Here is a 15,223-nt window from a genome sequence, read left to right on the forward strand (position 1 = left end):
GTGCATCCAAGATCATCCCATGAAGGGACTGGTGCATCCAGGACCATCCCCTGAAGGGAGTAGTGCATCCATGATCATCCCATGAAGGGGGCGATGCATCCAGGATCATCCCATGAAGGGACAGGCGCATCCAGGATCATCCCCTGAAGGGAGTAGTTCATCCAAGATCATCCCATGAAGGGACAGGTGCATCCAGGATCATCCCATGAAGGGACAGGTGCATCCAGGATCATCCCATGAAGGGACAGGCGCATCCAGGATCATCCCCCGAAGGGAGTAGTGCATCCAGGATCATCCCCTGAAGAGAGTAGTGCATCCAGGATCATCCCCTGTAGTGCATCCAGGATCATCCCCTAAAGGGAGTAGTGCATCTATGATCATCCCATGAAGAGGCCGATGCATCCAGGATCATCCCCTGAAGGGAGTAGTGCATCCAGGATCATCCCCTGAAGGGAGTAGTGCATCCAGGATCATCCCATGAAGGGACCGGAGCATCCAGGATCATCCAATGAAGGGATAGGTGCATCCAAGATCATCCCATGAAGGGAGTAGTGCATCCAGGATCATCCCCTTAAGGGAGTAGTGCATCCAGGATCATCCCATGAAGGGACAGGTGCATCCAAGATCATCCCATGAAGGGACAGGTGCATCCAGGATCATCCCATGAAGGGACTGATGCATCCAGAATCATCCCCTGAAGGGAGTAGTGCATTTAGGATCATCCCATGAAGGGACAGGTGCATTTAGGATCATCCCATGAAGGGACAGGTGCATCCAAGATCATCCCATGAAGGGACAGGTGCATCCAAGATCATCCCATGAAGGGACTGGTGCATCCAAGATCATCCCATGAAGGGAGTAGTGCATCCAGGATCATCCCATGAAAGGACAGGTGCATCCAGGATCATCCCATGAAGGGGGCGATGCATCCAGGATCATCCCATGAAGGGACAGGCGCATCCAGGATCATCCCCTGAAGGGAGTAGTTCATCCAAGATCATCCCATGAAGGGACAGGTGCATCCAGGATCATCCCATGAAGGGACAGGTGCATCCAGGATCATCCCATGAAGGGACAGGCGCATCCAGGATCATCCCCCGAAGGGAGTAGTGCATCCAGGATCATCCCCTGAAGAGAGTAGTGCATCCAGGATCATCCCCTGTAGTGCATCCAGGATCATCCCCTAAAGGGAGTAGTGCATCTATGATCATCCCATGAAGAGGCCGATGCATCCAGGATCATCCCCTGAAGGGAGTAGTGCATCCAGGATCATCCCCTGAAGGGAGTAGTGCATCCAGGATCATCCCATGAAGGGACCGGTGCATCCAGGATCATCCAATGAAGGGATAGGTGCATCCAAGATCATCCCATGAAGGGACCGATGCATCAAGGATCATCCCATGAAGGGACAGGTGTATCCAAGATCATCCCATGAAGGGACTGGTGCATCCAAGATCATCCCATGAAGGGACTGGTGCATCCAGGACCATCCCCTGAAGGGAGTAGTGCATCCATGATCATCCCATGAAGGGGGCGATGCATCCAGGATCATCCCATGAAGGGACAGGCGCATCCAGGATCATCCCCTGAAGGGAGTAGTTCATCCAAGATCATCCCATGAAGGGACAGGTGCATCCAGGATCATCCCATGAAGGGACAGGTGCATCCAGGATCATCCCATGAAGGGACAGGCGCATCCAGGATCATCCCCCGAAGGGAGTAGTGCATCCAGGATCATCCCCTGAAGAGAGTAGTGCATCCAGGATCATCCCCTGTAGTGCATCCAGGATCATCCCCTAAAGGGAGTAGTGCATCTATGATCATCCCATGAAGAGGCCGATGCATCCAGGATCATCCCCTGAAGGGAGTAGTGCATCCAGGATCATCCCCTGAAGGGAGTAGTGCATCCAGGATCATCCCATGAAGGGACCGGTGCATCCAGGATCATCCAATGAAGGGATAGGTGCATCCAAGATCATCCCATGAAGGGAGTAGTGCATCCAGGATCATCCCCTTAAGGGAGTAGTGCATCCAGGATCATCCCATGAAGGGACAGGTGCATCCAAGATCATCCCATGAAGGGACAGGTGCATCCAGGATCATCCCATGAAGGGACTGATGCATCCAGAATCATCCCCTGAAGGGAGTAGTGCATTTAGGATCATCCCATGAAGGGACAGGTGCATTTAGGATCATCCCATGAAGGGACAGGTGCATCCAAGATCATCCCATGAAGGGACAGGTGCATCCAAGATCATCCCATGAAGGGACTGGTGCATCCAAGATCATCCCATGAAGGGAGTAGTGCATCCAGGATCATCCCATGAAAGGACAGGTGCATCCAGGATCATCCCATGAAGGGGGCGATGCATCCAGGATCATCCCATGAAGGGACAGGCGCATCCAGGATCATCCCCTGAAGGGAGTAGTTCATCCAAGATCATCCCATGAAGGGACAGGTGCATCCAGGATCATCCCATGAAGGGACAGGTGCATCCAGGATCATCCCATGAAGGGACAGGCGCATCCAGGATCATCCCCCGAAGGGAGTAGTGCATCCAGGATCATCCCCTGAAGAGAGTAGTGCATCCAGGATCATCCCCTGTAGTGCATCCAGGATCATCCCCTAAAGGGAGTAGTGCATCTATGATCATCCCATGAAGAGGCCGATGCATCCAGGATCATCCCCTGAAGGGAGTAGTGCATCCAGGATCATCCCCTGAAGGGAGTAGTGCATCCAGGATGATCCCATGAAGGGACCGGTGCATCCAGGATCATCCAATGAAGGGATAGGTGCATCCAAGATCATCCCATGAAGGGAGTAGTGCATCCAGGATCATCCCCTGAAGGGACAGGTGCATCCAAGATCATCCCATGAAGGGACAGGTGCATCCAGGATCATCCCATGAAGGGACAGGTGCATCCAGGATCATCCCATGAAGGGACTGATGCATCCAGAATCATCCCCTGAAGGGAGTAGTGCATTTAGGATCATCCCATGAAGGGACAGGTGTATCCAAGATCATCCCATGAAGGGACTGGTGCATCCAAGATCATCCCATGAAGGGACTGGTGCATCCAGGACCATCCCCTGAAGGGAGTAGTGCATCCAGGATCATCCCCTGAAGGGAGTAGTGCATCCAGGATCATCCCCTGAAGGAAGTAGTGCATCCACGATCATTCCATGAAGGGACAGGTGCATATAGGATCATCCCATGAAGGGAGTAGTGCATCCAGGACCATCCCATGAAGGGACCGCTGCATCCCGGATCATCCCATGAAGGGACAGGTGTATCGAGGATATTCCCCTGAAGGAAGTAGTGCATCCAGATCATCCCCTGAAGGGAGTAGTGCATCAAGGATCATCCCCTGTAGGGACAGGTGCAGCCAGGATCATCCCCTGAAGGGACAGGTGCAGCCAGGATCATCCCATGAAGGGACCGGTGCAGCCAGGATCATCCCCTTAAGGGAGTAGTGCATCCATGATCTTCCAATGAAGGGACCGATGCATACAGGATCATCCCATGAAGGGAGTAGTGCATCCAGGATCATCCCATGAAGGGACCGATGCATCAAGGATCATCCCATGAAGGGACAGGTGTATCCAAGATCATCCCATGAAGGGACTGGTGCATCCAAGATCATCCCATGAAGGGACTGGTGCATCCAGGACCATCCCCTGAAGGGAGTAGTGCATCCAGGATCATCCCCTGAAGGGAGTAGTGGATCCATGATCTTCCAATGAAGGGACCGATGCATCCAGGATCATCCCATGAAGGGAGTAGTGCATCCAGGATCATCCCATGAAGGGACCGATGCATCCAGGATCATCCCATGAAGGGACAGGTGTATCCAGGATCATCCCTTGAAGGGATTAGTGCATCCAGGATCATCCCCTGAAGGGAGTAGTGCATCCAGGATCATCCCATGAAGGGAGTAGTGCATCCAGGATCATCCCATGAAGAGACCGCTGCATCCAGGATAATCCCATGAAGAGAAAGGTGCATCCAGGATCATCCCATGAAGAGAAAGGTGCATCCAGGATCATCCCATGAAGGGACAGGTACATCCAAGATCATGCCATGGAGTAGTGCATCCAGGATCATCCCATGAAAGGACCGGTGCATCCAGGATCATCCCCTGAAGGGAGTAGTGCATCCAGGATCATCCCATGAAGGGACCGATGCATCCAGGATCATCCCCTTAAGGGAGTAGTGCATACAGGATCATCCCCTTAAGGGAGTAGTGCATACAGGATCATCCCCTTAAGGGAGTAGTGCATACAGGATCATCCCCTGAAGGGACAGGTGCATCCAGGATCATCCCATGAAGGGACAGGTGCATCCAGGATCATCCCCGGAAGGGAGTAGTGCATCCAGGATCATCCCATGAAGAAACCGCTGCATCCAGGATAATCCCATGAAGAGACAGAGGTGCATCCAGGATCATCCCATGAAGGGACCGGTGCATCCAGGATCATCCCATGAAGGGACCGGTGCATCCAGGATCATCCCCTGAAGGAAGTAGTGCATCCACGATCATTCCATGAAGGGACAGGTGCATATAGGATCATCCCATGAAGGGAGTAGTGCATCCAGGATCATCCCATGAAGGGACCGCTGCATCCCGGATCATCCCATGAAGGGACAGGTGTATCGAGGATATTCCCCTGAAGGAAGTAGTGCATCCAGATCATCCCCTGAAGGGAGTAGTGCATCAAGGATCATCCCCTGAAGGGACAGGTGCAGCCAGGATCATCCCCTGAAGGGACAGGTGCAGCCAGGATCATCCCATGAAGGGACCGGTGCAGCCAGGATCATCCCCTGAAGGGAGTAGTGCATCCATGATCTTCCAATGAAGGGACCGATGCATACAGGATCATCCCATGAAGGGAGTAGTGCATCCAGGATCATCCCATGAAGGGACCGATGCATCAAGGATCATCCCATGAAGGGACAGGTGTATCCAAGATCATCCCATGAAGGGACTGGTGCATCCAAGATCATCCCATGAAGGGACTGGTGCATCCAGGACCATCCCCTGAAGGGAGTAGTGCATCCATGATCATCCCATGAAGGGGGCGATGCATCCAGGATCATCCCATGAAGGGACAGGCGCATCCAGGATCATCCCCTGAAGGGAGTAGTTCATCCAAGATCATCCCATGAAGGGACAGGTGCATCCAGGATCATCCCATGAAGGGACAGGTGCATCCAGGATCATCCCATGAAGGGACAGGCGCATCCAGGATCATCCCCCGAAGGGAGTAGTGCATCCAGGATCATCCCCTGAAGAGAGTAGTGCATCCAGGATCATCCCCTGAAGAGAGTAGTGCATCCAGGATCATCCCCTGTAGTGCATCCAGGATCATCCCCTAAAGGGAGTAGTGCATCTATGATCATCCCATGAAGAGGCCGATGCATCCAGGATCATCCCCTGAAGGGAGTAGTGCATCCAGGATCATCCCCTGAAGGGAGTAGTGCATCCAGGATCATCCCATGAAGGGACCGGTGCATCCAGGATCATCCAATGAAGGGATAGGTGCATCCAAGATCATCCCATGAAGGGAGTAGTGCATCCAGGATCATCCCCTTAAGGGAGTAGTGCATCCAGGATCATCCCATGAAGGGACAGGTGCATCCAAGATCATCCCATGAAGGGACAGGTGCATCCAGGATCATCCCATGAAGGGACTGATGCATCCAGAATCATCCCCTGAAGGGAGTAGTGCATTTAGGATCATCCCATGAAGGGACAGGTGCATTTAGGATCATCCCATGAAGGGACAGGTGCATCCAAGATCATCCCATGAAGGGACAGGTGCATCCAAGATCATCCCATGAAGGGACTGGTGCATCCAAGATCATCCCATGAAGGGAGTAGTGCATCCAGGATCATCCCATGAAAGGACAGGTGCATCCAGGATCATCCCATGAAGGGGGCGATGCATCCAGGATCATCCCATGAAGGGACAGGCGCATCCAGGATCATCCCCTGAAGGGAGTAGTTCATCCAAGATCATCCCATGAAGGGACAGGTGCATCCAGGATCATCCCATGAAGGGACAGGTGCATCCAGGATCATCCCATGAAGGGACAGGCGCATCCAGGATCATCCCCCGAAGGGAGTAGTGCATCCAGGATCATCCCCTGAAGAGAGTAGTGCATCCAGGATCATCCCCTGTAGTGCATCCAGGATCATCCCCTAAAGGGAGTAGTGCATCTATGATCATCCCATGAAGAGGCCGATGCATCCAGGATCATCCCCTGAAGGGAGTAGTGCATCCAGGATCATCCCCTGAAGGGAGTAATGCATCCAGGATCATCCCATGAAGGGACCGGTGCATCCAGGATCATCCAATGAAGGGATAGGTGCATCCAAGATCATCCCATGAAGGGAGTAGTGCATCCAGGATCATCCCCTTAAGGGAGTAGTGCATCCAGGATCATCCCATGAAGGGACAGGTGCATCCAAGATCATCCCATGAAGGGACAGGTGCATCCAGGATCATCCCATGAAGGGACTGATGCATCCAGAATCATCCCCTGAAGGGAGTAGTGCATTTAGGATCATCCCATGAAGGGACAGGTGCATTTAGGATCATCCCATGAAGGGACAGGTGCATCCAAGATCATCCCATGAAGGGACAGGTGCATCCAAGATCATCCCATGAAGGGACTGGTGCATCCAAGATCATCCCATGAAGGGAGTAGTGCATCCAGGATCATCCCATGAAAGGACAGGTGCATCCAGGATCATCCCATGAAGGGGGCGATGCATCCAGGATCATCCCATGAAGGGACAGGCGCATCCAGGATCATCCCCTGAAGGGAGTAGTTCATCCAAGATCATCCCATGAAGGGACAGGTGCATCCAGGATCATCCCATGAAGGGACAGGTGCATCCAGGATCATCCCATGAAGGGACAGGTGCATCCAGGATCATCCCATGAAGGGACAGGCGCATCCAGGATCATCCCCCGAAGGGAGTAGTGCATCCAGGATCATCCCCTGAAGAGAGTAGTGCATCCAGGATCATCCCCTGTAGTGCATCCAGGATCATCCCCTAAAGGGAGTAGTGCATCTATGATCATCCCATGAAGAGGCCGATGCATCCAGGATCATCCCCTGAAGGGAGTAGTGCATCCAGGATCATCCCCTGAAGGGAGTAGTGCATCCAGGATCATCCCATGAAGGGACCGGTGCATCCAGGATCATCCAATGAAGGGATAGGTGCATCCAAGATCATCCCATGAAGGGAGTAGTGCATCCAGGATCATCCCCTGAAGGGACAGGTGCATCCAAGATCATCCCATGAAGGGACAGGTGCATCCAGGATCATCCCATGAAGGGACAGGTGCATCCAGGATCATCCCATGAAGGGACTGATGCATCCAGAATCATCCCCTGAAGGGAGTAGTGCATTTAGGATCATCCCATGAAGGGACAGGTGTATCCAAGATCATCCCATGAAGGGACTGGTGCATCCAAGATCATCCCATGAAGGGACTGGTGCATCCAGGACCATCCCCTGAAGGGAGTAGTGCATCCAGGATCATCCCCTGAAGGGAGTAGTGCATCCAGGATCATCCCCTGAAGGAAGTAGTGCATCCACGATCATTCCATGAAGGGACAGGTGCATATAGGATCATCCCATGAAGGGAGTAGTGCATCCAGGACCATCCCATGAAGGGACCGCTGCATCCCGGATCATCCCATGAAGGGACAGGTGTATCGAGGATATTCCCCTGAAGGAAGTAGTGCATCCAGATCATCCCCTGAAGGGAGTAGTGCATCAAGGATCATCCCCTGAAGGGACAGGTGCAGCCAGGATCATCCCCTGAAGGGACAGGTGCAGCCAGGATCATCCCATGAAGGGACCGGTGCAGCCAGGATCATCCCCTTAAGGGAGTAGTGCATCCATGATCTTCCAATGAAGGGACCGATGCATACAGGATCATCCCATGAAGGGAGTAGTGCATCCAGGATCATCCCATGAAGGGACCGATGCATCAAGGATCATCCCATGAAGGGACAGGTGTATCCAAGATCATCCCATGAAGGGACTGGTGCATCCAAGATCATCCCATGAAGGGACTGGTGCATCCAGGACCATCCCCTGAAGGGAGTAGTGCATCCAGGATCATCCCCTGAAGGGAGTAGTGGATCCATGATCTTCCAATGAAGGGACCGATGCATCCAGGATCATCCCATGAAGGGAGTAGTGCATCCAGGATCATCCCATGAAGGGACTGATGCATCCAGGATCATCCCATGAAGGGACAGGTGTATCCAGGATCATCCCTTGAAGGGATTAGTGCATCCAGGATCATCCCCTGAAGGGAGTAGTGCATCCAGGATCATCCCATGAAGGGAGTAGTGCATCCAGGATCATCCCATGAAGAGACCGCTGCATCCAGGATAATCCCATGAAGAGAAAGGTGCATCCAGGATCATCCCATGAAGGGACAGGTACATCCAAGATCATGCCATGAAGGGAGTAGTGCATCCAGGATCATCCCATGAAAGGACCGGTGCATCCAGGATCATCCCCTGAAGGGAGTAGTGCATCCAGGATCATCCCATGAAGGGACCGATGCATCCAGGATCATCCCCTTAAGGGAATAGTGCATACAGGATCATCCCCTTAAGGGAGTAGTGCATACAGGATCATCCCCTTAAGGGAGTAGTGCATACAGGATCATCCCCTGAAGGGACAGGTGCATCCAGGATCATCCCATGAAGGGACAGGTGCATCCAGGATCATCCCCGGAAGGGAGTAGTGCATCCAGGATCATCCCATGAAGAAACCGCTGCATCCAGGATAATCCCATGAAGAGACAGAGGTGCATCCAGGATCATCCCATGAAGGGACCGGTGCATCCAGGATCATCCCATGAAGGGACCGGTGCATCCAGGATCATCCCCTGAAGGAAGTAGTGCATCCACGATCATTCCATGAAGGGACAGGTGCATATAGGATCATCCCATGAAGGGAGTAGTGCATCCAGGATCATCCCATGAAGGGACCGCTACATCCCGGATCATCCCATGAAGGGACAGGTGTATCGAGGATATTCCCCTGAAGGAAGTAGTGCATCCAGATCATCCCCTGAAGGGAGTAGTGCATCAAGGATCATCCCCTGAAGGGACAGGTGCAGCCAGGATCATCCCCTGAAGGGACAGGTGCAGCCAGGATCATCCCATGAAGGGACCGGTGCAGCCAGGATCATCCCATGAAGGGAGTAGTGCATCCATGATCTTCCAATGAAGGGACCGATGCATACAGGATCATCCCATGAAGGGAGTAGTGCATCCAGGATCATCCCATGAAGGGACCGATGCATCAAGGATCATCCCATGAAGGGACAGGTGTATCCAAGATCATCCCATGAAGGGACTGGTGCATCCAAGATCATCCCATGAAGGGACTGGTGCATCCAGGACCATCCCCTGAAGGGAGTAGTGCATCCATGATCATCCCATGAAGGGGGCGATGCATCCAGGATCATCCCATGAAGGGACAGGCGCATCCAGGATCATCCCCTGAAGGGAGTAGTTCATCCAAGATCATCCCATGAAGGGACAGGTGCATCCAGGATCATCCCATGAAGGGACAGGTGCATCCAGGATCATCCCATGAAGGGACAGGCGCATCCAGGATCATCCCCCGAAGGGAGTAGTGCATCCAGGATCATCCCCTGAAGAGAGTAGTGCATCCAGGATCATCCCCTGTAGTGCATCCAGGATCATCCCCTAAAGGGAGTAGTGCATCTATGATCATCCCATGAAGAGGCCGATGCATCCAGGATCATCCCCTGAAGGGAGTAGTGCATCCAGGATCATCCCATGAAGGGACCGGAGCATCCAGGATCATCCAATGAAGGGATAGGTGCATCCAAGATCATCCCATGAAGGGAGTAGTGCATCCAGGATCATCCCCTTAAGGGAGTAGTGCATCCAGGATCATCCCATGAAGGGACAGGTGCATCCAAGATCATCCCATGAAGGGACAGGTGCATCCAGGATCATCCCATGAAGGGACTGATGCATCCAGAATCATCCCCTGAAGGGAGTAGTGCATTTAGGATCATCCCATGAAGGGACAGGTGCATTTAGGATCATCCCATGAAGGGACAGGTGCATCCAAGATCATCCCATGAAGGGACAGGTGCATCCAAGATCATCCCATGAAGGGACTGGTGCATCCAAGATCATCCCATGAAGGGAGTAGTGCATCCAGGATCATCCCATGAAAGGACAGGTGCATCCAGGATCATCCCATGAAGGGGGCGATGCATCCAGGATCATCCCATGAAGGGACAGGCGCATCCAGGATCATCCCCTGAAGGGAGTAGTTCATCCAAGATCATCCCATGAAGGGACAGGTGCATCCAGGATCATCCCATGAAGGGACAGGTGCATCCAGGATCATCCCATGAAGGGACAGGCGCATCCAGGATCATCCCCCGAAGGGAGTAGTGCATCCAGGATCATCCCCTGAAGAGAGTAGTGCATCCAGGATCATCCCCTGTAGTGCATCCAGGATCATCCCCTAAAGGGAGTAGTGCATCTATGATCATCCCATGAAGAGGCCGATGCATCCAGGATCATCCCCTGAAGGGAGTAGTGCATCCAGGATCATCCCCTGAAGGGAGTAGTGCATCCAGGATCATCCCATGAAGGGACCGGTGCATCCAGGATCATCCAATGAAGGGATAGGTGCATCCAAGATCATCCCATGAAGGGAGTAGTGCATCCAGGATCATCCCCTGAAGGGACAGGTGCATCCAAGATCATCCCATGAAGGGACAGGTGCATCCAGGATCATCCCATGAAGGGACAGGTGCATCCAGGATCATCCCATGAAGGGACTGATGCATCCAGAATCATCCCCTGAAGGGAGTAGTGCATTTAGGATCATCCCATGAAGGGACAGGTGTATCCAAGATCATCCCATGAAGGGACTGGTGCATCCAAGATCATCCCATGAAGGGACTGGTGCATCCAGGACCATCCCCTGAAGGGAGTAGTGCATCCAGGATCATCCCCTGAAGGGAGTAGTGCATCCAGGATCATCCCCTGAAGGGAGTAGTGCATCCATGATCATCCCCTGAAGGGGCCGATGCATCCAGGATCATCCCCTGAAGGGAGTAGTGCATCCAGGATCATCCCCTGAAGGGAGTAGTGCATCCAGGATCATCCCCTGAAGGGTGGAGTGCATCCAGGATCATCCCATGAAAAGATAGGTGCATCCTGGATCATCCCTTGAAGCGAGTAGTGCATCCATGATCATCCCCTGAAGGGAGTGGTGCATCCATGATCATCCTCTGAAGGGAGTGGTGCATCCATGATCATCCCATGAAGGGGGCGATGCATCCAGGATCATCCCATGAAGGGACAGGCGCATCCAGGATCATCCCCTGAAGGGAGTAGTGCATCCAGGATCATCCCCTGAAGGGAGTAGTGCATCCAGGATCATCCCATGAAGGGACCGGTGCATCCAGGATCATCCAATGAAGGGATAGGTGCATCCAAGATCATCCCATGAAGGGAGTAGTGCATCCAGGATCATCCCCTTAAGGGAGTAGTGCATCCAGGATCATCCCATGAAGGGACAGGTGCATCCAAGATCATCCCATGAAGGGACAGGTGCATCCAGGATCATCCCATGAAGGGACTGATGCATCCAGAATCATCCCCTGAAGGGAGTAGTGCATTTAGGATCATCCCATGAAGGGACAGGTGCATTTAGGATCATCCCATGAAGGGACAGGTGCATCCAAGATCATCCCATGAAGGGACAGGTGCATCCAAGATCATCCCATGAAGGGACTGGTGCATCCAAGATCATCCCATGAAGGGAGTAGTGCATCCAGGATCATCCCATGAAAGGACAGGTGCATCCAGGATCATCCCATGAAGGGGGCGATGCATCCAGGATCATCCCATGAAGGGACAGGCGCATCCAGGATCATCCCCTGAAGGGAGTAGTTCATCCAAGATCATCCCATGAAGGGACAGGTGCATCCAGGATCATCCCATGAAGGGACAGGTGCATCCAGGATCATCCCATGAAGGGACAGGCGCATCCAGGATCATCCCCCGAAGGGATTAGTGCATCCAGGATCATCCCCTGAAGAGAGTAGTGCATCCAGGATCATCCCCTGTAGTGCATCCAGGATCATCCCCTAAAGGGAGTAGTGCATCTATGATCATCCCATGAAGAGGCCGATGCATCCAGGATCATCCCCTGAAGGGAGTAGTGCATCCAGGATCATCCCCTGAAGGGAGTAGTGCATCCAGGATCATCCCATGAAGGGACCGGTGCATCCAGGATCATCCAATGAAGGGATAGGTGCATCCAAGATCATCCCATGAAGGGAGTAGTGCATCCAGGATCATCCCCTGAAGGGACAGGTGCATCCAAGATCATCCCATGAAGGGACAGGTGCATCCAGGATCATCCCATGAAGGGACAGGTGCATCCAGGATCATCCCATGAAGGGACTGATGCATCCAGAATCATCCCCTGAAGGGAGTAGTGCATTTAGGATCATCCCATGAAGGGACAGGTGTATCCAAGATCATCCCATGAAGGGACTGGTGCATCCAAGATCATCCCATGAAGGGACTGGTGCATCCAGGACCATCCCCTGAAGGGAGTAGTGCATCCAGGATCATCCCCTGAAGGGAGTAGTGCATCCAGGATCATCCCCTGAAGGAAGTAGTGCATCCACGATCATTCCATGAAGGGACAGGTGCATCCAAGATCATCCCATGAAGGGACAGGTGCATCCAGGATCATCCCATGAAGGGACTGATGCATCCAGAATCATCCCCTGAAGGGAGTAGTGCATTTAGGATCATCCCATGAAGGGACAGGTGCATTTAGGATCATCCCATGAAGGGACAGGTGCATCCAAGATCATCCCATGAAGGGACAGGTGCATCCAAGATCATCCCATGAAGGGGGCGATGCATCCAGGATCATCCCATGAAGGGACAGGCGCATCCAGGATCATCCCCTGAAGGGAGTAGTTCATCCAAGATCATCCCATGAAGGGACAGGTGCATCCAGGATCATCCCATGAAGGGACAGGTGCATCCAGGATCATCCCATGAAGGGACAGGCGCATCCAGGATCATCCCCCGAAGGGAGTAGTGCATCCAGGATCATCCCCTGAAGAGAGTAGTGCATCCAGGATCATCCCCTGTAGTGCATCCAGGATCATCCCCTAAAGGGAGTAGTGCATCTATGATCATCCCATGAAGAGGCCGATGCATCCAGGATCATCCCCTGAAGGGAGTAGTGCATCCAGGATCATCCCCTGAAGGGAGTAGTGCATCCAGGATCATCCCATGAAGGGACCGGTGCATCCAGGATCATCCAATGAAGGGATAGGTGCATCCAAGATCATCCCATGAAGGGAGTAGTGCATCCAGGATCATCCCCTGAAGGGACAGGTGCATCCAAGATCATCCCATGAAGGGACAGGTGCATCCAGGATCATCCCATGAAGGGATAGGTGCATCCAGGATCATCCCATGAAGGGACTGATGCATCCAGAATCATCCCCTGAAGGGAGTAGTGCATTTAGGATCATCCCATGAAGGGACAGGTGTATCCAAGATCATCCCATGAAGGGACTGGTGCATCCAAGATCATCCCATGAAGGGACTGGTGCATCCAGGACCATCCCCTGAAGGGAGTAGTGCATCCAGGATCATCCCCTGAAGGGAGTAGTGCATCCAGGATCATCCCCTGAAGGAAGTAGTGCATCCACGATCATTCCATGAAGGGACAGGTGCATCCAGGATCATCCCATGAAGGGACAGGTGCATCCAGGATCATCCCATGAAGGGACAGGCGCATCCAGGATCATCCCCCGAAGGGAGTAGTGCATCCAGGATCATCCCCTGAAGAGAGTAGTGCATCCAGGATCATCCCCTGTAGTGCATCCAGGATCATCCCCTAAAGGGAGTAGTGCATCTATGATCATCCCATGAAGAGGCCGATGCATCCAGGATCATCCCCTGAAGGGAGTAGTGCATCCAGGATCATCCCATGAAGGGACCGGAGCATCCAGGATCATCCAATGAAGGGATAGGTGCATCCAAGATCATCCCATGAAGGGAGTAGTGCATCCAGGATCATCCCCTTAAGGGAGTAGTGCATCCAGGATCATCCCATGAAGGGACAGGTGCATCCAAGATCATCCCATGAAGGGACAGGTGCATCCAGGATCATCCCATGAAGGGACTGATGCATCCAGAATCATCCCCTGAAGGGAGTAGTGCATTTAGGATCATCCCATGAAGGGACAGGTGCATTTAGGATCATCCCATGAAGGGACAGGTGCATCCAAGATCATCCCATGAAGGGACAGGTGCATCCAAGATCATCCCATGAAGGGACTGGTGCATCCAAGATCATCCCATGAAGGGAGTAGTGCATCCAGGATCATCCCATGAAAGGACAGGTGCATCCAGGATCATCCCATGAAGGGGGCGATGCATCCAGGATCATCCCATGAAGGGACAGGCGCATCCAGGATCATCCCCTGAAGGGAGTAGTTCATCCAAGATCATCCCATGAAGGGACAGGTGCATCCAGGATCATCCCATGAAGGGACAGGTGCATCCAGGATCATCCCATGAAGGGACAGGCGCATCCAGGATCATCCCCCGAAGGGAGTAGTGCATCCAGGATCATCCCCTGAAGAGAGTAGTGCATCCAGGATCATCCCCTGTAGTGCATCCAGGATCATCCCCTAAAGGGAGTAGTGCATCTATGATCATCCCATGAAGAGGCCGATGCATCCAGGATCATCCCCTGAAGGGAGTAGTGCATCCAGGATCATCCCCTGAAGGGAGTAGTGCATCCAGGATCATCCCATGAAGGGACCGGTGCATCCAGGATCATCCAATGAAGGGATAGGTGCATCCAAGATCATCCCATGAAGGGAGTAGTGCATCCAGGATCATCCCCTGAAGGGACAGGTGCATCCAAGATCATCCCATGAAGGGACAGGTGCATCCAGGATCATCCCATGAAGGGACAGGTGCATCCAGGATCATCCCATGAAGGGACTGATGCATCCAGAATCATCCCCTGAAGGGAGTAGTGCATTTAGGATCATCCCATGAAGGGACAGGTGTATCCAAGATCATCCCATGAAGGGACTGGTGCATCCAAGATCATCCCATGAAGGGACTGGTGC

Source organism: Lissotriton vulgaris, chromosome 3_1 (assembly GCF_964263255.1).
Source record: "Lissotriton vulgaris chromosome 3_1, aLisVul1.2, whole genome shotgun sequence".
In the NCBI taxonomy this organism is placed as follows: domain Eukaryota; kingdom Metazoa; phylum Chordata; class Amphibia; order Caudata; family Salamandridae; genus Lissotriton; species Lissotriton vulgaris.